This window comes from Ascaphus truei, chromosome 14 (assembly GCF_040206685.1).
Source record: "Ascaphus truei isolate aAscTru1 chromosome 14, aAscTru1.hap1, whole genome shotgun sequence".
Lineage (NCBI taxonomy): Eukaryota > Metazoa > Chordata > Amphibia > Anura > Ascaphidae > Ascaphus > Ascaphus truei.
In genome coordinates, this window is record NC_134496.1 from 20,305,303 (window position 1) to 20,331,471 (window position 26,169).

At 43.1% G+C, this 26,169-nt stretch overlaps 1 long non-coding RNA gene across 1 annotated transcript; it reads left to right on the plus strand.

Annotated features, from left to right (window-relative positions):
• The first annotated feature begins 20,220 nt into the window (after positions 1-20,220).
• LOC142465761 (uncharacterized) lies at positions 20,221-24,166 on the plus strand. The gene is made up of 3 exons (XR_012787969.1): positions 20,221-21,012; positions 21,774-22,846; positions 22,932-24,166. It is a non-coding gene; the product is annotated as an uncharacterized LOC142465761 (long non-coding RNA).
• Positions 24,167-26,169: the final 2,003 nt, after the last annotated feature.

Here is a 26,169-nt window from a genome sequence, read left to right on the forward strand (position 1 = left end):
GACATGCAAATGAGCACAGTGTATCCGTGCTTCTTATCCATGTAACATGGAGCCCTATCCGCGTATGCCTGCTGTATTATACAGCTTTACAGCACTGCCTGGGTTACAGAAGTGCAGAGCCAGGCAGTGCCGCCGACAGGGGGTCGAGAGCCGGGGCAGTTGTCCCGGGCCCGGAGGCTGCGGGGGGGGCCTGGCCGGCCGGCGCTGACAGTTGGACCTGACCTCTGGCCGGGCCCCAGCTGTCCCGGCGCTGCTCCGTGTCCGGTTGCCGGCCCCAGATTTCCTCCCCCGCTGCAGCAGGTGCTTCTCTCCGCTGGTGTTGCGGCCTCCCATGCAGGCCCCGCCCCTGCGCCGGAAGTTCAGCGGCTGGTAGGCACTGCACAGATGGCACACGCGCGAAGTGCAGCGGAGGAGGGGATGTGAGGTATAAGTGGGGGAGGTACAATGGGGGGAGGTGAGGTACAAGGGGGGGAGGTGAGGTACAAGGGGGGGAGGTGATGTGAGGTAAAAGGGGAGGAGGTGAGGTACAAGGGTGGGAGGTGATGTCGGCTACAAGGGGGTGTGTGTGTGTTGATTGTATGTATGTGTTGCATTTTGTGTGTGTGTGTGAGTGGGGGTCATTATTGTGGGGGAGATTTGAGGGAGCGGGATTGAATGAAAGGGGGGTAATTAAGTGATAGCGGAAAGGGGGGTGGAAGGGGGGGATGGGAAAGAGTAAGAGAAATACACGTGGAGAGGGGAAAATAGAGGAGGGGGCTCACGAGGGTGTGAACGGCGGGGGCTCGCAAGGCCGCCGACACGTGGGGGGACCCCGGTTTAAACTCTAGTCCTGGGCCCTGGAGCCAGGAACCCTCCTCACAGACAGCTTGAGGTTGGATGCTGGCCATGCAATGTGACGCTTTCACGTGGGTATAACCAGACACTAAAAAAGGTATGGTGGGTAAAAATAAAGTGCAGTGATGGCTGTACCTGAGGAATGTGACCCCTGAAACATTGTGTTTTCTCTGCATAAATAAAAAGAGCAGTTTGTGGCATGTCCTTGGGACCATAACTCATTTTTGACCACTATCAACTAAACGTTTTTTTTTTCTTATCTAAATTGGGATGGTGAAGGACTTCCATCTTGTTGAACTGCACAACATTCTCAAGCAAGGCTCAATTTTGGGTTCATAACACTCCGTCACTCATATATATATATACAAGCTGAGAGACCCGGCGTTGCCCGGGATGTGAAGTGTGAATAAGTATGTGTAAATGTTGTATTGTAAAATTGTAAGCTAATGTGAATGTTATGTAATATTTGTGAAAAGTGTATTTGTAAAACAACAACAGTAGAAAGCACATGTATATGAGGGCAATTTTGGTAAGTGTATCTTAGTTGTTACGGTTGTTAGTTGTGAAAATGTTAGTGTTGGAAAGTGTTGGTGAAAGATGGTTATGTGAATTTTTGATAGTAGTAATGGTGAAGTGTGTGTTGTTGAAATTAATGTAAAGAAAAGATGAGTACAGTGAATTGAGTGTGTTTGTGGTTTGTTGAAGTTGGTATGATAATATTTATAGTGGGTCTGTGGGTGTTGTGTGTGTGTGTGGGTGAGATGAGTGTTAGTGCAATAAATGACACAGACGGCTCAATTTTAATTGTGTTCCAAATATATTTCATTTAAAGAAGAGGTGAGTATTGGTGGGAGGTGTGTTTCCAGCGGAGGGGGTGTGTTGGTATAGACGTACGTTGAAATTTTGATTGTATTGAGTGTGGGTTTGGGGGGGGGGATGTGGTTTGGGGGGGGGATGTGGTTTTTGGGGGGGGGGTTAATGTTGGGATCACACAACGCTGTTGCCTCGGGGGGGGGGTTAATGTTGGGATCACACAGCGCTGTTGCCTGGGGGGGTGGTGGGGGGGGTTAATGTTGGGATCACAGAGTGCTGTTGCCTCCGGGGGGGGGGGGGGGTTGGGGGGGGTTAATGTTGGGATCACACAGCGCTGTTGCCTGGGGAGGGGGGGGGGGGGGTGTTAATGTTGGGATCACACAGCGCTGTTGCCTGGGGGGGGGGGGGGTGGGGGGGGTTAATGTTGGGATCACACAGCGCTGTTGCCTCCCCCTCCCCAGCGCTCCAAGTCACCCCTCTCCCCGGCGGGGGAACAGCCAGTGGCCAGGCAGGCTGCCTCACGGCGCCGAGTGGCCAAGATGGCGGCGGGCTGAAGGACCCCCTTCCTCCCTCGCGGCGCCAAGTGCCTAAGATGGCGGCGGCCGGAAGTAGAGGTAGGGGGGGGTGTCACTGGTGCGGAGTTGCGCTGTCCCCGATCACGGTGGCTGCCTCCCTGGCACTGGCCGCCGCCACTGCTCCCTGCACCTCACAGACCTCAGCTGCGGACACGTGCGGTGTCCGTTGGTGATGTGAGTATCACACAGCGCTGTTGCCTGGGGCTGTGGGGGGGGATCAGACAGCGCTGCTGCCTCGGGGGGGGGGGGGGGGTGTGCGGTGTCCGTTGGAGAGGTGACGATGAGACAGTGCGATGAGGTGAAGGGGAGGTGTGTTGGCAGTGTAGGCCGTGATCTCCGGAGGAGCTGCGGCCACGTGCGGTGTCCGTTGCTGATGTGAGGATCACACAGCGCTGTTGCCTGGGGGTGTGGGGGGGGATCAGACAGCGCTGCTGCCTCGGGGGGGGGGGGGTGTGCGGTGTCCGTTGGAGAGGTGAGGATGAGACAGTGCGGTGAGGTGAAGGGGAGGTGTGTTGGCAGTGTAGGCCGTAAGAGGTGGTGTGAGCGTGCGGTGTGTGTGGTGTTGTGTGAGGGTGTGGAATGTTGCAGTGCTGAAAGCAATAAGACTGTGCACCTGATTGTGCAGTTCTGTCGTGGTAGCAGCAGGTCAGGGTTTTCTGGGTTGAGAGCAGTGAGGGTTAGGTGGAAATCTCAGGGTTAGGTGCAAATCTCTCAGAGCAGTGAGGGTTAGGTGCAAATCTCAGGGTTAGGTGCAAATCTCTCAGAGCAGTGAGGGTTAGGTGCTGGCAAGCATTCCCAAAGCTCAGTGAGTGAGTGGTGGGAGAGTGTGTCAGTGGTGTAGGTCAGTGAGGGGTGGTGTTGGCAGTGTGGCAGTGGTGTTGGCCGCAGACCAATGAGAGTTGTGCGGGGGCGGACCGCAGACCAATGAGAGGTGTGCGGGGGCGGGCATGGCCTGAGGCGGAGTGACAGGCCAAAGGTGCAATCAGATTGTCTGTAGGGACACAGGAAGATGCAGACAGGCATACAGTGCTTTCACTAATATATAATAAGATTTAGTTAAATTTACCGTAGAAAAATTGTTTCATATAAGTCTTCACACTAATTCCCTATACAGGCAGTCCTCGGTTATCCGACACAATGTGTTACTCAAAATGGTGTTGTAAAGCGAAACGTTGTAAAGCGAAACACGTTTTCCCATAGGAGCACTGTTTAAATTAAAGGTTCCGTTCCTGAAGGCATTTTTAACACTAAAATACACCAAATATTTTACGCAGGCAATAAGATATACAGCACACACATAAATTATATAGTGTATATACTGTATTATATATATAATATAACATAATAAATAATATATTATATAGTATAATATAATATATAGTATAATATTATATATATATGCTCTTACAACACTTTGCAACGTTGTTTATGTGAATGTGTATATATATACATATACACACATACACACACAACGTTGCAAAGCGTCGTAAGAGTGTTGGATAAGCCGTTTTGGCGTTGTAAAAATGAACATAGGTATGCATTGCATAGCGTTGGATAAGCCATTCGTTGTAAAGCGAAGCGTTGTAAAACGAGGACTGCCTGTACTGTATTCTTTGTGAAGTACTGAGCACACTCTTGGCCGTTTCCAAAATAGAGGCATACGTTCTTAGTATTATTCTATTTAATTAATAAAATACTTTCAGATTCTGGGCATTCTGCTAAAGTCCTTGAACAGAGCAGATAAGAATTCTAAATGTTAACTGTTGGTTTCTATTGAGCAGCTCAAAGCTAAAAAAAATGAGCTTTCTCTACAGCCCAATGCAGGCTAAAATGTCCATGGCATCCCAAAAATAACTACCCCGGGACATTGTAAAGGGGGGAGATATATTCTTGACATGTAATTTAAACAGTGTGTGTATTTTTACTGGTTATACACAAACAGACAACATAGAACACAGACACAAAACAAACAGATTTTTTTACACTTCTCTCATACACAGCCAACCAACTTCACAAAAATAACAAGAAAACATTCCCCACCTATTCTAATAATAAGAAAACAAAACAGTTTCATCCTGCAACTAAATTAATAAAAATGTCCTCTTTCATAAATAACCGGTTATTAAAACTAATTTGATGATACAGAGTTTTGAGTTAACTTTCGTGTCTGGGATGTATCTTTGCACATTCCTCAAGCTGGAGAAGGTGGCGGTCTGGGCTGCTATTCTGATTGTCTCTCTCTCGTGGACATTTGAGCAAAAGGAAAAGAATATCTCCTGGTTTTAAAAAACTCATCCGTCTGGCCAGAACGAATAAACTTTTTAAATTTGACCAGTAACCGGGCTGATTATAAAACTGGTAAAGGTCAAAATGATCTTCCCGCATATGCCCATTCTTTTATCCTCCTCTCCCTTTCCACGGACACTCAAACTCTCCTTTGTCCAGTGTTGATCACTTCGTATTATAATGGGTGAACACCATTTTTAGAAAATGTAAACTTTATCGCGAACAATTAATAATATTCTTATTTTTGTAAGACCTTGCATGTTTTCTGGATGGTAGTTTGTATGCATGTAACAAGCCGGCGTTACCATGATTCAACTCTCACACAGGGGATTCATTCAGGTAAAATTCATGAGGGTGTTCAGGTCCATTTTTACAGCTCTTGTCAAGGGCACAACAATTTAATTGACGGCACCGAGACTTGAGTTTGTATCAGGACGTGACTCATAACCACTTATTGCTGTGGGGAGATTGAGGGTAAGGCTTATGCTCGTATTCTTGACCCTGCAGCGTTGATTAGCCGATGCAATGTTTATCCTCGGCCAAAAAGCCTCTTGAAAATCTGGAGATTTTATGCTACCATAAACACACAGGGATTACTCAATCAAACAACCCTTTTTAACATATTTTACCTTACAACCTAACAAAACATTTTTTGGGGAAAAGACTAATTTTCCTACCTTGAACCTACACATAAGGCGTGTTCCCCACTGAGATTTGCAATACTTGAGAAAACCTGAGATTCTCAATCCCGGCGGGGAAGACCCATCTTGGTTTAGGCAAAAACAATCTGCTGAGAATAAATGGGAGAATCGATGGACTGTAACCTTGGTTTTCTCTGGTTCTCTTTCTTAGGGGCTGCACTGCAATTACTGGCAAAATGTCCTGTTTCTTTACAATTATAACACTTTCTCTCCTTTCTTTTAACCCTATCCTGTGACCCCTCTTGTGTCCTATATTTCTCTTCCAGAGCCTTTGCTTTCTTAGCTTCCCTGCTCCTTTGCATTCTCTACCACAGTAGCAATTTCTTGACAATCTTTTATGCTTCCAACCAATACATACAGTCTCTACTTGCATCCCAATTTCTGCAGGTAAACCTTTCACAAAAGCCGCCACTATAAGTGGTCTTGCTTTCGTCTCTACTTCCTCAATACCTCCATACACTATATAATTTCCAATAATCTATTGGCAAATTCACTTGCTGTTTCTTCCTTATTCACTTGTGTTGTGTTCATTTTTATCCAGTCAATGGTTAATGTAAATGCAGCAGTTATAACACCTTTTTTTTTTGGGGGGGGGGGTCTAATATAATTTTCCTATGTCGGGACCTTCCTACTCCTCAACAGAATTGCTCTCGATCCATTTAAATCTAGGGTATGTTTCTCTGTGAGATTCGTAATACATGAGGCTCCCTGAGCTTCTCAATCCCACAGAGAAAGTTCCCTTTTCGCAATTAAATATTTGCGCAATAGTACAGTTAAAAGTTCTCTCTATTGGCCAACAAAATATTCTCTTCATTACTTTCTGCTCTTTGTATCCATTTTTTACAATATTTACCCATGTTATTACCGTAAAGTTTTACACATGGTCTCCAAAGGAGACCTCTTAGCCAGCATTTGAGAATGTAGGTTCCCCATAATTCTCCTTAAATTAACCCAATCAACGTCAATCAATTGTGTTCTATATTTACCCCAATCAACGTCAATTGATTGTGTACCAGCAGAAATTTGGAGACAGATGATGTAACGTGGATAGGACATATATAATCAGGGATCTGTGAGCTATTGGATGACACACCCGGTGCGACACCCGACACGATCCCAGATATGGCGTCCCCTGGCCGTCCCCTGGCAATATCTCCTCCTATCAAATATCTCCCAATACTGCTTCAACAATAAACAATAATTATACCTTACACCCAGGATTCCTCCTTAGGTAAAAACAGTATAACCTTATACTTTAAGATGGTAATAACAGGGAGGGAGCGCGGCAGGGAGACACCGTGTCACCAGGATCAGCGAGGGAGTGCGACAGGGAGACACCATGTCACCAGGACCAGTGAGGGAGTGCGGCAGGGAGACACCGTGTCACCAGGATCAGCGAGGGAGTGCGACAGGGAGACACTGTGTCACCAGGACCAGCGAGGGAGTGCGACAGGAAGACACCGTGTCACCAGGATCAGCGAGGGAGTGGGGCAGGGAGACACTGTGTCACCAGGACCAGCGAGGGAGTGCGACAGGAAGACACCGTGTCACCAGGATCAGCGAGGGAGTGCGACAGGGAGACACTGTGTCACCAGGACCAGCGAGGGAGTGCGACAGGAAGACACCGTGTCACCAGGATCAGCGAGGGAGTGGGGCAGGGAGACACCGTGTCACCAGGACCAGCGAGGGAGTGCGACAGGGAGACACCGTGTCACCAGGACCAGCGAGGGAGTGTGGCAGGGAGACACCGTGTCACCAGGACCAGCGAGGGAATGGACAAGGAGACATTTTTGTTTTTGGGACTATGTTTTTCTAGCTGGTTTTGTACAATCTATTCATTTTTTCTACATTGCATTATTAACGGTTGCAGACCTGCCTAAGACATGCAGATGAGCATACAGTTGTATTTGCATATTTGCTTTCCTGTGGAGGGTTTTTGTCACTTTTTTTACTCACCATAACTTAACTCAGTATTATGGTATAGCCTATCCCATAGCCTCTCATGCATACCCAGTTAAAATCAACCCCACACTGATGAGACCCATCAAGGTCGAAACAGCTGTCTGTGGGTGGTTTTCTGGGTATGCACCTTAACCCTGGCTGTGCTCAAAGCTGTGACGATGCAGCAAGCTTAACCCTATAGGGAACCATGTTAAAAATGGTTTTTGAGGCAAAAAGTGACACTGTGTGCTCATTTGCATGTCATTTCCCAGAATCCCTTGCTGCAGTGGAAGTGCTGTATGCTGGGTGATGATGGGGAAAGGCGGGGTTGCAGACCTGCCTAAGACATGCAGATGAGCATACAGTTGTATTTGCATATTTGCTTTCCTGTGGAGGGTTTTTGTCACTTTTTTTACTCACCATAACTTAACTCAGTATTATGGTATAGCCTATCCCATAGCCTCTCATGCATACCCAGTTAAAATCAACCCCACACTGATGAGACCCATCAAGGTCGAAATAGCTGTCTGTGGGTGCCTTGGCCCTTTGGCTTAGATCAAGGCGATATGAATGCTCTTCTCAGCCTGCACAGCTATGACCAAATGCAGTACCATCCTATCTGGGGCTTCAGTAGGAAAGGTCTGTGGCAAGCATTTGGCCCTCTAGCTCATTGAGAGGTGGTGTCCAGGCCCCGGACCACAGAACCCCTGAGCCTTCGGGCTAAGGGGGGATGGCATTCGAACAACCAGCCCTTCGGGGCTGGGGTGCACCCGCACAACCCTCGAAAGAGGGGAGACGATGCGAACTCCCTTGCGGGCCTCGGGCCAGAGGGAGGAAGAGACGGATGTCCTGAATCCGAACGGAGGAAGGCATCAATGTCCCTGGAGACCTGGGCTGAAACCTTCAGGGAAACTGTGCACTGAGGGCGGGTCTGACTTCGGTTGGACAGTCCAAAGGCAAGCTCCCTATCCACTGAAGTGGACTGGGATCCGATGAGCGAGAGGGTGTACCCTCTCGGGAAAAAAAAAAAAAAGCTGTCTGTGGGTGGTTTTCTGGGTATGCACCTTAACCCTGGCTGTGCTCAAAGCTGTGACCATGCAGCAAGCTTAAGCCTATAGGGAACCATGTTAAAAATGGTTTTTGAGGCAAAAAGTGACACTGTGTGCTCATTTGCATGTCATTTCCCAGAATCCCTTGCTGCAGTGGAAGTGCTGTATGCTGGGTGATGATGGGGAAAGGCGGGGTTGCAGACCTGCCTAAGACATGCAGATGAGCATACAGTTGTATTTGCATATATATATATATATATATATATATATATATATATATATATATATATATATATATCAGTTTTGGCAAAAAAAATGTGTATTTATCTTTTTCCCATTTATAATATATATATATATATATATATATATATATATATATATATATATATATATAGTCAGATAAGGCAGTTGGCACTCCAATAGGTGCTGGTAAGCCACAGGTGCACGTCCCATATAGAGAATGTAGTTATACGTTACCGTTCCAAGGATTGGTAAACAAGAGACAGCACTCAATGTTGAAAATCAAAGTGTATTAGTGAAAGCAAAAATACATCCAGAAACCCGGTTTCTGGATGTATTTTTGGTTTCTGGATGTATTTTTGCTTTCACTAATACACTTTGATTTTCAACATTGAGTGCTGTCTCTTGTTTACCAATCCTTGGAACGGTAACGTATAACTATATATATATATATATATATATATATATATATATATATATATATATATATATATATATATATATATATATATATAGGTATCTGTACCGTGTTAGCCAAGGTTAATAATAAAAAATGAATAGATGATACCGTTCTGTGGCTAACAAAATGCTTTTAGCAATATTTAATAAATAAAAGCATTTAGTTAGCCACAGAACGGTATTGTTTATTAATTTATCTTCAATAGTCTTCTTCACCATATCACCGTTACATTTTCTTACATCTTTAGTTATACTGTACGTTTGCACAGATCTGCATATTCAATTCTTATTCTGGCGTCTTGGGATTGCTTCTCTTCCTCTCTTCGCCTCAGTGAATTCTTCGTCTCATTAGATATTTTACTAGACTGTTTTTTTGCGATTCCTCCAGTTTTTTTCTGCACTTTCAACTACAAAGTTCGTAAGTTCTTCCTAATTGTTTGTTAAAGTGGGCATAAAGGTGTGGCTCAGTGAGTAAAGACACTGACTGGCACTGAGAGTTTGAAGCCGGGGATTTAATTTCCAGTGTCAGCTCCTTGTGACCTTGGGTAAGTCACGTTATCTCCCTGTGCTTCAGGTACCAAAAACATAGATTATAAGCTCCACGGGGCAGGGACCTGTGCCTGCAAAATGTCTCTTAAAGGGCTATGTAAAACTAGCAGCGCTATACAAGAACATGCTATTATTATTATTATTAGGAAAGTGTCCCCATGCATTTTTGGCACGCTGAAGCGATTTTTCAGTTCCAATTGGAATTTGCTGCTGTTATTCTTGACTCTTGATGTTGATTGTTTTTGTCTTCTTTTTAATCAGTTTTCTTCTTTCCATCTTTGCATTCAGATGTGATTTGTAGCGAACCAATCAGTGATCACTCCTTGTGTCAAAAGGGTTACGGACCATGCATCTTCATCACGTTTCTTGTTAGCTAGAATTAGGCCATTTAATTCTTGATTTCATTGGGTCCATTTGTTTCTTGCAGAAGTAATTCATAATGTAGAAGTTTCCACATTCTGCAAATTCTTCCGATTTGTACCCACGTTCATTCCTGTTACTGTAACCATTCTTACCAATGGATGCCTCGTCTTTCTGCTGGGCACCAATCTTTGCATTGAAATCTCCCATAACAATCATGAGGTGAAAATGTCCTTTGTTGTTCTTAAATTGATAGAGGTAAATGAGAATTGTAATCCTAATAGAGGTATATTAATATTTTAGCTGGTAGTGTTAGGACCTGTGAACTATGTCTGCCTTGTCGTGGCTCACAGGCTTATAATGCTTTGGCCAAAGGGTTAAACTAAATTACCCTTTTTCAAGAGAATATATAAGTATTTTATTGTCTATTTTTGTCATATTGGATGTAGCATTGGGCTTCTCTGTTGCTTGTTGTATACATTTGCCACGCCCAATAGCTCTCCTTTTTGACACTTATATATATATATATATATTGTGGGAGCTAAGGGGTTCCTAAAATGAGCTTGCTGGGGTTCTGTGTGTTGTTTGTTCTTACATTGGTTGGTTTCATGATAGAAGTCTCCACGTCATTGTCTGTGTGACTAGATGTCGGAGCATACACTTGGATTATTAGAACCCTGTATCTCTTTGTCAATGGAATGCCAATTCTGGCTGCTCTTTCTGATGAGCTTTCATACCCAACCATATTGTTTATCCATCTCTTGTTAACGATGAAGCTTATGCCAATGATTCTTCCCTTACCTGTACCTCTGTAATAGAATAAGTGTCCGCTTTTTGAGCTAAATGGGGCCTTCATCTTTTCTTCTTACTTCACTAAGGCCAACATATTATTCCTATGAAACTTTTCTTGCTTGTCTTCCAGTTCTTGCAGTGCTGTCACTTGTATTGTATTGTATTGTATGTCTTTATTTATATAGCAAGTGATAGTGATTATAAGGCGCTAACAACTTAAATAATAGTGATATTTTACAGGTTAATAGTGCAATAAACAATAAATAAGTGCTCAATATAATATAAATCCCTGCTCAAACCCTCTGGTAGAACCTGTTTCCCGGGTTCCAAATAGAATGATATGTTTCAGACAGTCCAGGAGGAGCAAAATATGGGGAAAAGGAAACAAAATACAGTGCAAATTTAAGTGCAGACGTTGAGACTAAAATCCAATATGATGTCAGTGTCTTGGCTCTACTGGTTATTCTACTCACAAGATGTTATTTGGTATATAAGCAGTTGGCAGATTGGGCTGCCACCCCAGGTGAATGCTGAATACTGTGTGACTCCCTCCAGGCTCGTCTCATCAGAATGGTAGATACACATGCAGGGGAAGAAACAGAACTACATAGCGCGATCTGTCTTTGTATTGACTTTATAAAAGGTATTTAGGCATATAAAATGTGCACTTACACTGTGCCAAAATTAAAATCGCCTGACACACTCCTGACGAAGCCACTCCTGACGAAGCCATTGACAGCTTGTAAGAGCTGGGCGAAACGCGTAGAGTGGTGTTTTGGTCTAGTGAGGGATCCGTAGCTGCACCATCCACTGAGCAGTGACGTCACACGCACCGGAGGAGACACGGAGTTCAGAGTCCCAGGCTGCAGACGGAGAATATCCAGAGCCAGAGAGGAGGTGGTGAGAATGGCGGAGTACCCCCTAGAGTCACTATATATGTGAAAAATGCGATTTTAATTTTGGCACAGTGTAAGTGCACATTTTATATGCCTTAATACCTTTTATAAAGTCAATACAAAGACAGATCGCGCTATGTAGTTCTGTTTCTTCCCCTGCATGTGTATCTACCATTCTGATGAGACGAGCCTGGAGGGAGTCACACAGTATTCAGCATTCACCTGGGGTGGCAGCCCAATCTGCCAACTGCTTATATACCAAATAACATCTTGTGAGTAGAATAACCAGTAGAGCCAAGACACTGACATCATATTGGATTTTAGTCTCAACGTCTGCACTTAAATTTGCACTGTATTTTGTTTCCTTTTCCCCATATTTATTTATATAGCGCCATAAATGTACATAGCGCTTCACAGTAGTAATACATATCATATAAATAACAAATAATATAAATAACAGATCATGGGAATAAGCGCTTCAGATTTAAAAGTAACATTAAGGAAGAGGAGTCCCTGCTCCGAGGAGCTTACAATCTAATTGGTAGATAGGGAGAACGTACAGAGAGATTAGGAGGGAATTCTAGTACGTGCGTCTGCAGGGGGCCAAGCTTTATGTATCATGTGTCCATGATTATCCAGTGCTATTCATATGCTTCTTTAAGCAGATGTGCCTTAAGTTGGGTCTTAAAGGTGGATAGAGAGGGTGCTAGTCGGGTATTGAGGGGAAGGGCATTCCAGAGGTGTGGGGCAGAAAGTGAGAAAGGTTTAAGGCGGGAGAGAGCTTTAGATACAAAGGGGGTAGAAAGAAGACATCCTAGCAAAGAACGCAAGAGTCAGGATGGTGCATAGCGAGAAATTAGGGCTGAGATGTAAGGAGGGGCAGAAGAATGTAAAGCTTTAAAAGTGAGGAGGAGAATTGAGTGTGAGATACGGGATTTGATCGGAAGCCAGGAGAGGGATTTCAGGAGGGGAGATAGATTTATGAAAGAGTAGAGTGATTCTCGCAGCAGCGTTTAGGATAGATTGTAGGGGAGACAGGTGAGAGGCAGGAAGGCCGGACAGCAGGAGGTTGCAGTTATCGAGACAGGAGAGAATGAGGGCCTGAGTCAGAGTTTTAGCAGTCGAGTAACAGAGGAAAGGGCGTATCTTTGTGATATTGCGGAGGAAAAAGCGACAAGTTTTAGAAACGTTTTGAATATGAGAGGAGAATGAGAGAGAGGAATCAAGTGTAACCCCTAGGCAGCGTGCTTGGGCTACTGGGTGACTGATCGTATTTCCAATAGCAATGTGGAAGGAGGTAGTAGGGCCAGGTTTGGGGTGAAGTATAAGGAGCTCTGTTTTTGCCATGTTAAGTTTCAGTTGGCGGATGGCCATCCAGGATGATATTCCAGAGAGGCATTCAGAAACTTTGGTCTGTATAGCAGGTGTAAGGTCAGGGGTTGAAAGGTAAATTTGTGTGTCGTCAGCATAGAGGTGATATTTAAACCCAAAAGATGTGATTAGGTCACCTAGAGAGAGTGTGTAAAGAGAAAAGAGAAGGGGTCCCAGGACAGAGCCCTGGGGTACCCCCACAGAGAGATCAATAGAGGAGGAGGAGGTGTTGGCAAAAGAGAGACTGAAAGTACGATGGGAGAGGTAGGATGAGATCCAGGATAGAGCTTTGTTCCGAATACCAAGAGTATGGAGAATATGAAGGAGAAGAGGGTGGTCCACGGTGTCAAATGCTGCAGAGAGGTCGAGTAATATGAGCAGAGTGTAATGACCTCTGTCTTTGGCAGCATGGAGGTCGTCAGTTATTTTAGTGAGGGTTGTTTCAGTAGAGTGAGCAGTGCGGAAGCCAGATTGTAGAGGGTCTAGAAGAGAATAGGTGTTGAGAAAGTGTAGCAATCGAGAGAATACAAGACATTCAAGGAGTTTGGAGGCAAAAGGCAGGAGGGAGACAGGTCGATAGTTAGAAGGACAGGTAGGGTCAAGCTTGCTGTTTTTGAGTAATGGTATAACGGTTGCATGCTTGAAGGAGGATGGAAAGGTATCAGAGCAGAGGGAAGAGTTAAAAATCTGTGTGAGCATAGGGATTATAGAAGGAGCAAGAGGTTTTAGGAGATGGGAGGGAATGGGATCAAGAGGGCAAGTGGTAGAGGGAGAAGAGGAGATCAGCAGTGACACATCCTCCTCCGAGATAGTGGAAAAAGAGTCAAGAAAGGCAGGAGGAGAGTTTATTTATTTTATTTATTTATAAAATATTTTACCAGGAAGTAATACATTGAGAGTTACCTCTCGTTTTCAAGTATGTCCTGGGCACAGAGTAAAACAAATAATACATGGTTACAAAGTTGGGAAGCAGTGTGGGATGGGAGGAGGCAACAGATGGAATGTTCTGACGTATGGATTCCACCTTTTCCTTAAAAAAGTCAGCAAAGTCCTAAGGTGAGTCTGGCAGGTGTAGGTAGCTAGGTTGGGGTTTGCATATCAGCTTTCGTTTAACCTTTAGGGATTCTAGGCACCTTTTGATTTCATGTCTTATTTCTGAACGCGATCAAGCCCAGGGATAATCTGGCCCTTCTGAGAATGAGGGCTATCGCTTTTCATATTTGGGGGTTGAGGTCTTACTTGCCATGCCAGCCTCACACATGTGGACAAATACCTTTCCCACTTTAGCCGGGTATATTGTTCAAGCTTTCATAGTATGGTTACATCTACCAGCACGAGTGCCACTCTACATCTTCCTGAGCACCCGCTGCCATCTTCCTGCCTCTTTGAGGCAGTGAGAGAAGGGTTTTAGGGAAGGATGTGTGTGTGTATTGTAGCCCTTGTTCCATCCCCCACCCCTTAAGTGAGATTGTGATGGGTCTGCTTCTTCAGCTACTTTCTAGTTGTTGGGCTGTACCTGTTGGTAAACAGGAGGGCTGAGTGCTCTGCGATGTTGTGGGGAGAAATAGGACAGGATCACAGGTTACCTTTGTTCTTGATTGGTGCAGCACCTCCAGTCAGCATGAATCCTCTGTGATGGCAGGGGATGGCCCATGCAGACACCTCTTCTTCTTTTAGCAGATAGTAAATCACACTGCTTTGTATTTTCTTGGTCTTTATTGCATGCAGATCTCATTACAGAACCATTACATCCTTCCCTTCAAGCTGTGCCCTGACTCGGGCTTTAGGCCCATGTCTTGCCCCTCTCCTCACATCTCCTTGTGAGATGGAGGGCAGATGTTGCTCACTCCACCGAGAGAGGAGAGAGAATGACAAGGACCACACACAATTTGGGAAAGTGACAATATTTATATCCTTTGGGGAGTGGCTGTAACTCTGACTCATAACAAGCCAGATCTGGATACTGATAGGCCCTCACATCCAGTGTGTGGTCCAATCAGTAACCACCCCTCAGGTTGGCACTCTCTGGCTGTTGCTAAGGCCCGCCCTTGGATACTTATCCAAGTCTGCAAAAGCACACAAGGCCGTAGGAAGGAATTATTCCATCCACTGCCATCCACTGCCTGCACCTAACAAGGCTTACATTGATAGGGCCCAGGAAAAAGACATAGCAGCCGGGAGGCTATGCTATAGTATGTATATATGTGTGTATATATGTGTATATATATATATATATATATGTGTGGAGAGAGAGAGAGAGAGAGAGAGAACGAAAGAGAGAGAACGAGAGAGAGAGAGAACGAGAGAGAGAACGCCCCAGTGGCATAAAAAAGTACATTTATTGTAGGAAAGAATATCACTCACAAGGGTATCTAAAATATAGGCAATTGTGATCATAATATATCACCGCCAAGCGAGAGTCACCGCGTCTGTGATCCGCAATCCAAATGTCACTTAGCAGTAACGGGGAACAGCAATAACCGGAACGTGCTGCAGATGCCGGAGAGGAGGAGCTGCAGCTAAGGAGAGCACCCCCACTGACTGCCTTCACTTGCCGTTTGTACTGTGTTTTTAAAGCTTTTTATCATCATATTATTAAATTACCACTTAATTTTCGGATTGACCATTCATTTTGGTGGGACCCTTGGAGCCATTGGGGGCATTAACACAACAGCTGCCGCTTGAACTAAGAAGAGCAGACCTACTTCTTTGGAGTTAAGCCCTTATGGGTTTTTACTCACACTGGCCCGTGTGAGTATTTGTTATATCTTATATACTTTATCCATTGTCCCCGGGGAGATCATTCAACATTCTCTCAGCAGCTGCTATTAGTATTTACACCGATCTCTATCTTTGATTCCTCTTTTCTACTCTGGGGGTGATTGAACATTCTGAGGACCGTGAATCCACCTGCAGTGAAGGGGAAGACGTGGACTCCAAGAAAATACTATCTGCAGAGTTTAGCCCCGGGAGGCTTTTTGCTCACACAGGCCCGGGTGAGTACTTGGAGTTATTCATTTATTTAGTTACATATTCATTTCATTATATCATCTTGAAATAATACATTCATTCAATTTTATTAACAATTTTATTAACACCAACTCCCAGCTGTATCTGAAGTACATTGTTCACAATTGTATATTGCTACTTGGTTTTTGCTGATCTGCGCTCCCCTTGCTTTTCTATTTTCTGTTTCACCGTGGGAGATTAAGGATATCTCCCAGAAAGGGTTGGAGCAGCCGACGGGGGATCCCTAGGTGTGTATCTCTATGAAGAAGGAGACAGAAGGGTTCCGTTGACTGGTAATATCTCTATCCATTTATATTTTCATTCACTTTATTAGAGGTGATTAATCCATTTAAGAGAGCGCCCGGTTACTTTTTGTGCACATGTATATATATATATATACATGTAGCGGTATCAGTACCGTGTTAGCCGAGCTTCAATAATCAAAAAAAAATAGATGATACCGTTCTGTGGCTAACGAAATGCTTTTATTTGTGCGAGCTTTCGAGATACACTGATCTCTTCTTCCGGCGATGTTACAATGAATGAAGCAAGCAAATATTCAGCAGTACAACTGAATGCGGGACAAAACCATGCCAGGACCCAAGATGCAAAACCTGCGCAATTCTCTACACAGCGGACACAATACAAATACCACACAGGAGTCGGTAATACAAAATCAGAGGAAGGTTCACCTGTTCCTCCAGTAATGTCGTGTACCTCATCATGTGCATGAAATGCCCAGGGGGCTGCTACTACATAGGTGAGACAGGGCAGGGGCTAAACAAGAGAATGAACCTGCATCGCCACAGCATCACGCGCGGAACAAGAGACAGTCCTGTCGGCGAACATTTCTCTGACTCTGGCCATAAGATGAATGATCTGAGGGTTGCCATACTCAAAGGTAATCTTAAAACACCGAAAGAGAGACGGTTGCATGAATACAAATTTATGCAACTGTTCGGGACACTTAGCGGTGGCCTAAACAGAGATCGAAATTTTATGAGTCATTACTGACACAAGTGGACTCTCTTCCCATGAGCGCTAAAGGCCATGTCTGTACATACTGTGCTATATGTATGCCCACACAGCTGCCTCTCACACATACTAATACTCCTTGTTTTTCCATCCCTATACACCAATAGGGACCACATAGTATCCACACACACTTTTAGTTGTGCTACAATCTCTCACATTTCCACACCTACCCACACCATTTATATCCACTCCCACTCCACACACACCTTTTGTAAAGCACTGTATATACTGTGGGCTCTCCATTCATTTTTAACACACAGATACAAACACACACTCTTACATCACTTGCTTTCAGCTAACTTTTGACACCTCTAGCCATAAAACACATCCACCGGGGGAAAGACCAGCACAGATAACATTCCAAGAGACACTGTTGTTAAGTATACCTTTTGCTTGCTTCATTCATTGTAACATCGCCGGAAGAAGAGATCAGTGTATCTCGAATGCTCGCACAAATAAAAGCATTTCATTAGCCACAGAACGGTATCATCTATTTATTTTTTGATTTTATATATATATATATATATATAACCATAATACTGAGTTAAGTTATGGTGAGTAAAAAAAGTGACAAAAACCCTCCACAGGAAAGCAGATAACATTTCCCAGAATCCCTTGCTGCAGTGGAAGTGCTGTATGCTGGGTGATAATGGGGAAAGGCGGGGTTGCAGACCTGCCTAAGACATGCAGATGAGCATACAGTTATATTTGCATGTATATATATATATATATATATATATATATATATATATATATATATATATATGTGTGTGTGTGTCCTTAATATTAACCATATGAATTATTCAAAAATATTTGTAAAACTAATTCATAGTTATAGACTCATAAGAACTGAGTGTAAAGATCTCCTGTCCACTAATAGAGACACACAAACACGGACCCAACAGTCCTATAAGAAATTGTCCACTCCTTTGTTTATAAGGCAGGCAGTGGATGGTAAATCGATGCTTTGCAAAGATTCACTATATGGATATACATATATTGTTTAGTAGTTTGCCAATTTGTATTCCATGTAAATATTAGTTTATTCTTTTTTTTAACAGTTTTGTTAATTGTTGGTCTTTTTCTCTCTGTTTGACCCATAATATTTGCATATATGTTTGCATCAGATATCTCTGTTCTATGGTATGGATTATAGATATTTATCTATTGCAGTTTTTATATACACATATGATGGTTAAGACTTAGTTATATACTTTTTCATTGTGGTTGATTAATTATCATATATTATCTATCCCTCGAGATCACCCTATTCTTTTGACCGTAACTAGAATTTTTATATTCATTATTTTATTATATGGAGGGTTTATTACGGTGTGGTGACTTTGTGAAGCCATGTGGTTTTGGCTCCGCATGTGGACACACACTATTCTGCCCTCACTATATGAATTAAGTACACTTATAGGCTAAAGCAGTAAAATTCAGGGCATTATTGAAAACCCTGCTAGCTGATTGGATAATGCCCGGAATTTTAACCAATCAGTAATGCCCGGAATTTTAGCAGCTTGCAAAGTGCAGTTTTCAACTTGTTTATTTCCAGCCAATCAGCTTTCAGAACCGCTGAGACAGGGCAGGGGATTTGTTCGAATGAAGTAAAAGCTCTGAGACAGGGCAGGGGATTGGTCAAAAAGTATCAAAGCAAATAAGTAAGTGGCTGTCTGCAGTTTCTTTGTGGCTGCAGTTTGTGTCTGTGTGTCAGTAGCAGTGTGTGTGCTGTTGTGTTGTATATCTGTGTAGAGGTGCTGTGTGTGTGTCAGTGTCAGCAGCAGTGTTTATGGGTGTAGCATGTGTGTGTAGCAGCAGTTTGTGTGTGTGTAGAGGTGCTGTGCTGTGTGTAGAGGTGCAGTGTTGTGTGTGTGTATGTTGTGTGTGTAGAGGTGCTGTGTTGTGTATAGAGGTGCAGTGTTGTGTGTGTTGAGTATGTGTAGAGGTGCTGTGATGTGTGTAGAGGTGGGGGGGAGAGTGCAAAGTTTAGTAAGTGGCTGCATTTTTTATTGTGGCTGCAGTGTGTGTGTGTGTGTGTGTTGTGCTGTTGTATGTGTAGCAGCAGTTTGTGTGTGTGTGTGTGTGTGTGTGTGTATAGAGTTAGTGTGTGTGTGTGTGTGTGTGTGTGTCAGTGTCAGCAGCAGTGTTTATGGGTGTAACATGTGTGTGTAGCAGCAGAGTTTGTGTGTGTAGAGCTGCTGTGTGTAGAGCTGCTGTGTTGTGTGTGTGTGTGTAGAGGTGCTGTGTTGTGTGTGTAGAGGTGCTGTGTTGTGTGTGTAGAGGAGGTGCTGTGTTGTGTGTCTAGAGCTCCAGTGTGTGTGTGTGTGGTGTGCTTGTGTGTGTAGAGGTGCTGTGTTGTGTGTGGTGTGCTGGTGTGTGTGTGTGTGTGTGTGTGTGTGTGTGTGTGTGTGTGTGTGTGTGTGTGTGGCAGCAGTTTGTGTGTGTTGAGCTGCTGTGTGTGTGTATGTGTGTGTACACAGAGGGGGCGGCAGTGTGTGGATATAGATAGCTGCAGTGTAAGTGTATATAGAGGTGGTTTCATGTATTTACCATTTTATTTTATTAAAAAAATCTATTTAACTATACAAAAGTGTCTATTATTCATGATATAAGCGTACATTTAGCCTATAATAGTAATAATCCCCTCAGAACAGGGCATTACTCGGCTTCGCCTCGGGCCTTCAACTCTTCCAGCCAGGGCATTATTGGCCAGTAATGCCCTGTTCTTCGGGGATTATTACTTAATTATTATATTTGTGCTAGAATCACATTATCATTATCTGCCTGGTGATTCTTTTGTACAACGTTTTTCTATATATGATGTGTGTATGTTTTTGTTTTGTTGGTTTTTATTTATTACTATTTTTTGTCTTTGTTTATTGTTTTTGTGTATTTTAATTAATATTTTTCATGCCATTTTAAAAAAAATATATAGTAAGAAAAATATATTTATATTTCCACAAATAGACATAGTTACACATATATTATGTATCTAGTCATTGTTGCAATGCTACATTGTTTTCAACATTAGTGAGACTGACTTTAGAGGTAACTGGCATGATCTCATTGGTTACAATTCCTGTATAGTAGAGCTCTGTGAACTCAGTGTTACCCTGTTTAGGTTCCTGCCTGTAAACACCTGATTTGGATTTGTACCTGGTCAGGGGGAGGAACACTCTGGTTTCACAATGAGATCTCTATTTAAGGAAGTTTTTATAACACAAGTCACCCTTTGATAAAGCTCCATAGGAGGGAAACGCGTCAGAGGACGTTTCTTTGTTGTTTTTGTTAGTGGTTTGGCATTATGCCCAATAAAGTGATATTTTCATTTAACTTTTTGCCTCCAGCCAGCCTTATTTTTTCCGCAGTGCTCAGACCCATTCTTTACTTTTTGTCCATTCAACTAATCAGGGGACTGAAGCACGCAGTTCTAAAGACTGAAACAGCGCAGTATATTGTGAGTATAACATATACACCTTTTCCAAAGCCAGTGTGGACTCTGGGACTGTCCTGGGACCGAAGCCGTGAGTGGGAACTGCTGCTGTGCAGGGACACCGCCGGTGCGGATTCTTTCGGAGACCGGTGGCATCATCCTCCCTCCTCCCCGACGGGATTGGAGCTCCGGGCAGCATCGGAGCCGTGAGTGGGAATTGCTGCAGTGCAGAGAAGCACCATCGTGCGGATTTCTTGGTACACCGGTGGTGACATCGAGCAATTCCCGGCAGGATCGCAACATCAGGCAGCGCCTGAAACACTGAGAGGTGACTTCGGTGGCAAGGTTTGGGACCCGGAGCCACGGGCAGCGTTGCTGTAGAGTTACCGAGACGGCGCAGCTTCCGTCAACGGACTCTCCGGCAGGATCGGATCTGCGGGCGACATCTGCTACAGTGTGGGCGAGCTCCGTTGACTCGGGATTCATCAAGAGATGCTAGGTGAATATGTTCCCTGGAAGTCTTGAGTTTTTGCGGCAGCAATCTAGGATCGGAGCAACGGGCAGTACCTGCTACCGCATGAAGGATCTCTACCTATACGGCATTCACCGAGAAGATACAGGTCAGATATCTGCCCGTCGTTGGGCCCCTTGGTGGTCATACTGTAGGTGAGACATTATCTCTTTTTTGCCATTAATTGTTCCACACAATACTGGGTTTTAAACGCTATTACATACAATTGTGCGCTTATATAAAGATTGTCCTTTTTCTACTCCTTATTTGGACAGTTTATACTAATTTTACTACAGATCCACGATCAAGCTAGTAGCACCCATTTTGGATTCACTTCCTTCTAGACAGTATATAAAGGCATTATATAGTAATCCAGCGGCAAAGGTCAAGGTAAATGGACAGGTCTCGAACTCATTTAAAATACTTAATGGTACGAGACAGGGATGCCCTCTGTCCCCGTTGATTTTCGCCCTGATAATGGAGCCATTAGCAGAATCAATAAGGAATCACCCGGACATTGCGGGAGTTAAAATAGGTGAGAAAGGACACAAGATCGCATTATATGCAGATGATATTCTTCTGACAATAACTAATCCTCTGGTCTCGTTGCCAAATATAATTGGTGTTCTGGGTAGATATAGTTTAGCATCTAATTTTAAAATGAACAAAAACAGAGGCTCTTAATATAAGTCTTTCAGCAGAGTTGGCGGCCCAAGTAAAATAAAATTTCCCTTTCGAATGGAAGAATAGAAGTATAACCCCAAAAGTAGAGGATTTATTCCAGGCCAAATATACCCCATTAGCAAAAATAATAGGAAACAATTTAAAAAGGTGGAATAAGAGTATTATCTCGTGGATAGGTAGAGTTAACTGTATTAAAATGAAAATAATGCAAAGACTTATGTATCTGTTCCAGACTATCCCCGTGAAAGTTTCCAAGCCGTATATTGCTCTGCTCCAAAGTAAAATGAATACATTTATTTGGGAATGTAAAAAACCAAGGACCAACAACTTTACGAACACCCCACTATCGGTACAACACTGTGCATGGGATGAAATATCTAAAGTCGAGAGAACTGTCACGTTCCCATCCCCTCTCACCCCAATATGTGGGAACCCTGACTTTCCCCCAGGGTTGGACTCCACAATATTTCAAAAGTGGAGCCGGGCAGGTCTAATTTGACAAGGAGATCTGATGGAAGTGGGAGAGACTAGATGTTTTAAAGCTGCAGTTCAGGCAATATCCTGCATGTGTGTTTTTTTTTTTTAATAAATCAGTTCTGTAGTAAGAAAAAATACTTTTAGCATTTTCTGTTTAAAAAAAACAACAACTTTGAAAGACCAATTTTCTTGTATTCTATTTTAACAAGCATGCTTGTTCCTATAGCAACGATTTACATTCCCCATATTTAAAGATGTCGCCAAACTTTGCCGATCAGTAGACGGAGAACGAATTGACCGGCAGCTATGCAGTTCTTTAGGTAATTAGAGATTGCCCACATGAAACTATTGAAGTAAAAAAATAAATGTAAAAAAAAAAACAACAAAAAAACTGAACTGCAGCTTTAAACACTTTCAGGACCGGTTTGATTTTCAAGAAGGGGAGAGATGGCAATATATGCAACTTTCTCATTATATGAACACAAAATAAAAAATAAAAAACACCCGTTAAGGACGTTGAATACTTTTGAAACAGTGCTGGTGCTGCTGGGTGCATGTGGGCACAATATATCGTATATCTATAGAATATTATTGTAGATCAATGCTGAATCTAAGCCGGGGGGTTTACTAGCCTGGGAAAAGGAGCTGGGTAGGGAATACTCTGCACTCGAATGGACACAGATGTGGAGCAATGCCAGCTCTTCCTCGATGTCAACGAATATTTTAGAAAACACATTTAAGATAATGTATAGGTGGTATTATACACCACAGAAACGGAACGAATGCTACCCAGGAACGTCGAATAAGTGCTGGAGAGGTTGTGGGGAGGTATTTATTTATTTATAAAATGTTTTACCAGGAAGTAATACATTGCGAGTTACCTCTCGTTTTCAAGTATGTCCTGGGCACAGAGGTGGGAACAATGCTTCATATTTGGTGGAAGTGTGAGAAAATAAAGTGTTTTGGGGATATGATATTACAGCAGAATTTCAATATTACCAAGATTAGAATCCCAAAAGACCAGAGTATTATACTGCTAAACAGAGAAGGGGGTCAAAGGACACAGCATTAGGAAATCTCTAATATTACACATGCTAAATACAGCAAGATGTGCTATCGCTGCCAACTGGAAAAGGCTGGAGGCGCCCACTATGGGACAATGGGAGTCGAGAGTATGGGAGGTTATGAGGATGGAACAACTCTCATATATAACCACTGATACAAGGTTACAATTTGAGCTTCTCTGGCGGCCATGGTCAGAGTTCACTGGTAACAGAACACTGTGGAAAGATTTGACAGAGGAAACATCTGCCAAAGTAGGAATAATAGGGACAATTTTGATTATTAAATATGGGTTTGACTTGTTTCTAGATTTTATTTGAACACACACAGTCCCAGTAAACTCAAACTCCAACACCCAGCACATCATCATATGTTGTATACATTTGCCACGCTCAGTAGCACTCCTTTTGACATAAATATAAATATATATATGATGTGGTGGGTGTAGGAGTTTGAACTTACGTGTGTTAATTTAACTTCTAACTGGCAACAGTTGTTTGGAGGTAGGTGGCCCCTCCCCCCAGAGCTCACCCCTCCCCTCCTTTTTAACTTGGGAAGTGTTTACATTTTGCTGTATGGACAGGACCTAAGGTTGTTAGGTTGTTCCCCCTCATGCAGAGGTAACAGGAAGGGTTCACAGCTTTAGTGTTAGGACCTGCAAATCTGGTTATACCTTGACGTTGGTATCAGGCTTATGACGCTTTGGCCAAAGGGTTTAACTAAACAACCAAGAAAATATTATTATTGAAGTATTTAAACTTTATTCTTATTACCATATATGTTTTGTCAATTGGATGTAGCATTGGGCTCCCCTGTCTTTTGTTGTATAGATTTTATTTTAATCTAATTTTTTTATTTTGTGGTTATATTTTGTATTTATTATTTAAATTGTCTGTACGTTATTGTGTATTCTACTGTATAACTCACTCTGTATGCTATATTATATTATGCAATATTGCCCACTCTTATGATACGATTGATTATGGGGAAGCGATGCAGAGTTCTGTAGCATTGTTTCTGATGTTGTTTTGAGATTAGGGCAATTTTAGGTCTTATTATTGCTGAGTATGGAGGGTAGAATGTAAAACTGATATGTTTTCTGATATGTTTTTGAGTTGTATTGTACTGTATTGTATTGTATTGTACTGTATATGTTAATTGTTATAAAAGTGTAGATTACAAATAAAGAATTTAAAAAAAAAACTGCTGTAATCTAATCTGAAACAGATATCACTATAAAGTGTGTGTTCAAAATCCCGTCCTCCTGCTGAACCGCGCGCCCGGAGACGAGAACGCCGCGGTCTGATCGCATCATCGATAACGCGCTGACCCAGCTGCTCCCGCTCCTGAACGATACGCTGTTTTACTAATTAGTTTATTCAGTCCTCCTAGCGACCGTCCTTTATCGGGAGACATTTTCTGTCAGCGTTTGGACCATAATTCTTGCTCTGCCTTCTTCGCTAAACACCACTTTGTAACTATGCGCTTGATGAGGTCATCACGCCGTCACCAATTCCGAAGAATATTTATTAGATTATCAAATCATTCTTAAATGTTATAATCTTCCGTGACAGACGTTTAATTGCTTACATTTTCATGAAAATTTTGTTATTTTTCTGCAAGATATGACGTAAAATCCTAGTTTTTCTGAACACAGTGTGTGTGTGTGTGTGTGTGCGTGTGCGTGTGTGTATATAGACACAATCAGTGACTCATTTTCCTAAATAAACACAATATATTTACTTGTACTAACAGGAGATTACTGGGATTTACACACAGTATCGGGTTACACAAACACACACGAGCGCACACACACAAAGACTTTGACGGAAGATAAGAAGCATTCGGCCCACACAGGCTTCCCATTTTCCCATCTGCTGTAAATCTTCAGAGTCTAATTATTATATTGATTTTTTTTATATATATGTGTATGTGTGTGTGTATATGTGTGTATATATATATATGTTGAAACATGTATGTGAGTAGGTCTAATGGCTTTGCATCTCATCCCAGCCTCTGTTTAAAAGCTGTGTTTAAAATAGCATGCATTGGCTTGAGGATTGGCTTGTGTAATACGAGCTTGAGACAAAAGGTGGCACTGAGTGCTCATTTGCATGTCATTTCCCAGAATCCCTTGCTGCAGTGGAAGCGCTGTATGCTGGGTGCAATGGGGAAAGACAGGGTTGCAGACCTGTCTAAGACATGCAAATGAACATACAGTAATATTTACAGTTGCTTTATGTATATATATATATATATATATATATATATATATATATATATATATATGTGTGTGTGTGTATATATATATATATATATATATATATATATACATATATATATATATAGTACAAAATGAAGGGCACTCCCGAATACAGGAGGCAATCGCCCAGGTGCTATGCAATGTAGTCTTTATGACAGAAAAGAAGACCGCGGCACTCACAGGACTTTGGTTGAAATGGTAGAAGTAATTACTTAACAAATCACGTGTCGGACCATACTGCGCCGGGACTTTTTACAAATATAAAAAGGCTGACGTGTTCCAAGCTCAGAGCTCTTCCTCAGGATCACAAGCCACGTGGAGAGGATTGGCTTGCAACCGCAGTTAATAGAAAAAGGACAAGCGCTCGGCTCTTATAGTGTAATATTTATAAGACTATATTGGTGTAAAAAAGGTGAGTATCACACGTACAAGAAAACAGAGCTAATGCCGGCTTATTGTGTGTCACTTAGACACTGGATCAAAGGTCACCACAGCACCACACGCATCTGGTCTCTAGGGGCGGCGGCGTTCTCTCTCCGATAGTGTAGACCAGGGGGGCGCAAACTTTTTTCCCTGCGCCCCCCTGCTGGCTGTCCCCTCACTCCCGCGCCCCCCCCCCCAACCCCAACTTACCCGCGCCCCGGCGTAATGATGTCACGTTACCATAGCAACGTGACGTCATATGACCTCGCAGCGTAATTTTGACGGCGCGTTGCCATGGCGACGCAGGGAGGAAGCCGCCGGAGCCACGGTAAGTTAGGTTTACAGAGGCGCTGCAGCTCCCCTGGCACTTAATTTAAGTGCCTTCGGGAAGCGCTGGTGTAGA